This window comes from Palaemon carinicauda, chromosome 26, assembly GCF_036898095.1.
Source record: "Palaemon carinicauda isolate YSFRI2023 chromosome 26, ASM3689809v2, whole genome shotgun sequence".
Taxonomy (NCBI): Eukaryota; Metazoa; Arthropoda; class Malacostraca; order Decapoda; family Palaemonidae; genus Palaemon; species Palaemon carinicauda.
The window spans coordinates 70,804,788-70,809,787 of NC_090750.1; the positions used below are offsets into that span (position 1 = coordinate 70,804,788).

Consider the following 5,000-nt stretch of genomic DNA (forward strand, 5'->3'; position numbering starts at 1 on the left):
AGTAGACGTCAGTTTCAGTTTTAGAAAAATTAGTAAAATAGATTTTAAATTAATATAAACATTAGATAGAAAAGTACTACGTTTTTCTTAGAAACAATATACTGTGTATAGTCGTTCAGCATACACCCATGCTTGAATATTTTGTTTTCAATCGATAAGTTGTAATAAATTCTGATATTTTCTTAGGTCAAGAATCGTCTAAATAAGATCATAAAAGATAAAGATTGTAATCGCAAAATCTGTATTTTGAATTAAATTTTCTGAACAGAATTCATATAATTATTTCGAATGGTTTCTTAGAGAAGATAATGAGGTAACCTTTCAAATAATTGTATAGCAATAGTAAGCATCATTATAAATCTCTTACAGTTTACGTAACTTGAACTTATTCTATATGAAATGTGAATACACCGGTTAAAGTTCTTCTTTGACTTAAATATATAATGTTACGATAAATAAATAGAAAAATACACTTAGATACTGAACACTAAATTATACCACTATTTATTTCCTATTTAGGGAAAAATGTAAGTTGAAAAAGGGAGCCATGTATGCCTGCCTTCAAACCTTTCTCAAACAGATTTTAAAGGTTTAAAGTTCGCTCATGAATGGCAGACGCAAGGGACAGTGACACTGTCCTATTGAGCAGGACAATGTCCTAGAGACTGACCATATATACTTAGGCCTATGATCAGCGCCCAAGCCCCTTCTCCACCCAAGCTAGGACCAAGGAGGGCCAAGCAATGGCTGCTAATGACTCTGCAGATAGACCTATAGGCTCCCCAAAAAACCACCCACCGATAGCTCACAAGGATGGTGAGGTTGCAACGACCAAAGTGACTAACAAGTTTTAAACCTCTCAGTTGATGGCAATATCCACATTTCTATTTTGTAAATTTTAAAGCTTTTATTTATTAATGTAATTTGTCCCAGAGTAATATATCATTAAATAATATACTGTGTACATTGTGTGAATGCACTCACAGTTCCTATATTTCAATTTCTTTTTCTTTCCTTTTTGAAAGACATAATGGTGGGAGACCCATAGGGCCAGCTCGATCACCAGCCATTGTCTCTCGTTAATAGATATTTCCCGTCCTCATTGTTAATTGTCGTCCAGTATTGTGTAGCCACTTGTTTTAGTTGCTCTTGTGGGACAACGGATATCACTTCAGTGCATCGATTCCTTTGTGCATAGAAAGAAATTCCTTTTTTTTATATATTGGAAAAATTATAATTGTGTTACCCACTCATGCGCAACCCATGTGTTGTCATATGCGCGAGGTTTTAAAGGTTTAAAGATCGCTTAATAATGGCAGAGGCAAGGGACAGTGACATTACCCTATCAAGCAGGACAATGCCCTAGAGACTGACCATGTATACATATGATCAGCGCCCAAGCCCCTTCTCCATCCCAACTAGGACCAAGAGGGGCCAGGCAATGGCTGCTGGTGACTCAGCAGATAGATCTATAGGCTTTCCCAAACCCCCATCCTTAGCTCACAAGAAAGGTGAGGTTGCAGCAACCAAAGAAACTATAGAGTTTGAGCGGGAATCGAACAGTCTGGCGTTCACCAGTCAGGGACGTTACCACATCGCCCACCACAAGCCTAGTTAGTGTTTGTATATGCATTCACTTTTTTATGCATAAATAGGTGAATTCACATATGTTTTTTTTTTTTTATATATTTTGATAACGCGTATTTCATATAGTTAAATGATATTGGAATGATTGTATTTCTGAAAAGAAAAGCATTAAATATGATGTATAATTATATTCTAGTGACCTTATGTATTAAAGAGAAAAGATGATGTGTGTGGTTTTAAATACATGTGCTATCTGTATCTATATTTGTGTGTATATATGTATTTCTATCTATCTATCTATCTACCTACCTATATGCATACATACATACAGTACATACGCGCGCACACACACTATATATATATATATATATATATATATATATATATATATATATATATATATATATATATATATATATGACTGTACTCGTATTGCGACATACAAAAACAAATGTGAAAAATGAACGTATTTTCAAAGTAACAACACATGCGAATACAATACGTTTAATATCGTAAAATATTTTCTGAACACACAAATAACTCAAAAACAAAAACAAATGCAGCTCAAGACAAATAATCACAACAAATCTAAGTAATAAACAACGACCCACTCAGACTAATCACAAAGATTAAGGGAACTTGTCTACAGGCTACTTACACTAAACTACCCTCCCTGGAAATGTTAAAGAGGACACATTCCTACTAAATAAATAGCTTTACGTGGACGACTGTTTCCTCCGAGTCTCTGTAAACGAGGAAAGTGTTCAGAAGCCCTCATTAAGGGGGCAATATCCGTCTCCATACATTTCTCTGTCAGTGTGAGGTGGAAAGGACCTGTGCGTGTTACGTCGTTGGACATATAATTGGCTATAGACGATGGCTGTTTTTTTTTAGCTGTTTAAGAGAGGGAGGTTTCCTGGGCCTTCTGTTAGCCTTCAGACGACGTAATTTCGAGAATTTACGAGTACGTTCTCATAAAACTGAAAGTTAAAGGTTCTTGTTTTTTTACAAAAGATTACGTTTATTTATTAGTATTATTTTCTTTTATAGACAAAAAGCTAACGGTTCTTGTTTTTTACAAAACAAGCATACTTTTATTTGCTTGTATTATTTTCTCTTATAGACAAAAAGCTAACGGTTCTTGTTTTTTACAAGACAAGAATACTTTTATTTGTTTGTATTATTTTCTTTTATAGGCAAAAAGCTACCGGTTCTTGTTTTTAAAAAACAAGATTACTTTTATTTATTTGTATTATTTTCTTTTACAGACAAAAAGCTAACGGTTCTTGTTTTTACAAAAGATTACTTTTATTTACTTGTATTTTCTTTTAGAGACAAAAAACTACCGGTTCTTATTTTTACAAAAAAAATTACTTTTATTTATTTGTATTATTTTCTTTTCTAGACGTAAATTTAAGTTCTGTGGTATTTTATATAGTCTGCTTCTTTTCCAACAAAATGAATTACATAAGATTAGGTTATTATCATAATCAGATTAGAAATCTGTAAATTTAATAAAAGTTAATTGGTATAAATACCTAAACAAAATTATACAATAAAATATACAAGCTACGCAATATCTCTCTCTCTCTCTCTCTCTCTCTCTCTCTCTCTCTCTCTCTCTCTCTCTCTCTCTCTCTCTCTCTCTCTCTCTCTCACACGGGGTAATGAATTAGAATAAGAAATATCTGAGACATATTTCTTTCTATTTCAAGAATATATATATATATATATATATATATATATATATATATATATATATATATATATATATATAATATATATACATATAATATATATATACATATATATAATATATATATATATATATATATATATATTATATATATACAGTATATATATATATATATATATATATATATATATATATATATATATTATATATAATACATATACAGTATATATATACATATATATATATATATATATATATTATATATACATTATATATTATATATATATATATATATATATATATATATATATATATATATATATATATATATATATGTGTGTGTGTGTGTGTGTGTGTGTACAAAATTCTAACATTGATGATGAAAAGGACTTAGTCGAATGAGATTAGATATACATTGTATCATTTTTTTCATGAGAATATAGTTACATAATACAATTAACCGCTTACACCAACTTATTGTTCTTAATAGAAGACGGAATGTTTTTAATTTGATTAAACAAGGCGATTATATATATATATATATATATATATATATATATATATATATATATATATATACATATATATATATATATATATATATATATATATATATACATATATATATATATATATATATATATATATATATACATACATATATATATATATATATATATATATATACATACATACATATATACACACATCAATACCATATTCTGTAAAGCTGAGACACATCACATGTAAACAATTGATATCTTGTCCCTGTTTTTCTATACCGTATATAGAAAGCAGATTCAGGAGGGAATTTTTTTTCTACACTTAAAATAAACGTAATATTAATCGGAATTTCTCCTTATAAATATACTGTTCTCAGCCGCATTTCAGTAAAATTCAGGAGACCGTAATCTTACCCTAATTTATTGTCATCTTTTTTCGGGATGGTGACCGTAATATCACTCCCTTTACGTCAATATAACCGTGTTTAAAACGGCAAATTCCTGGCAACATTTATTCCAGGATTTTAGGGCTTTTAAAAGTAAATTTTCAATAGTATACCCTATTGTGAACATATGCAGCAGCTAGTATTCAATTGTTCTTTATATACATTCTTTATATTTAGAATTTTGAATTCCTTTGAACATATTGTATTCCTAATTTGTTATTCAACAATTGATGTACAAACCTATAAATTGCTGGATATTTTTCATCATAAAGGCGGAGGTAAGATTCGTTTCATATTCCTTTTACTTTTCACAAGGCTAATGCAAATGAACTTTAACTATTCTAGAAAAGATAAAAATAAATTTTAATTACTATTGTAGTAAAAAAAAAAACGGAATAAACGGCAAGTAATGCGGATAAAATGAGAAGCAAGTATTACCATAGTTTTTTTTTATCTGTATTTTATTTTTCTAAGGATATTTTTTATTTTCTCTTTTTGGTGGTTTTTTACCCATTTTCAATCTTTCCCGTGTCTCTTCGTGAAAAATTATAATAATCTTGAATGGAACGTATATAGACTTGATTACCCGCATGATGACAAAAATTAAATATGCTGAGTTTATTTTAGCAGATGAAAAAGTAAAATATTTTATATGATACAAATATATAGAATTATATGCAAATATGAAAAGCAAAGTTTTAACAGGGATGTATGTTTATTTGAGTATAAATTTGGCGTGCGCACCTCTGTGTACGTGTACTTGTGTGT

The 5,000-nt window shown here is 29.4% G+C and overlaps 1 protein-coding gene across 1 annotated transcript in view; it reads left to right on the forward strand.

Moving 5' to 3' along the window:
• LOC137619577 (uncharacterized) overlaps nucleotides 1-5,000 on the forward strand; it is a 331,101-nt gene that overhangs the window by 970 nt on the left and 325,131 nt on the right. The gene's annotated exons all lie outside the window — the stretch shown is intronic.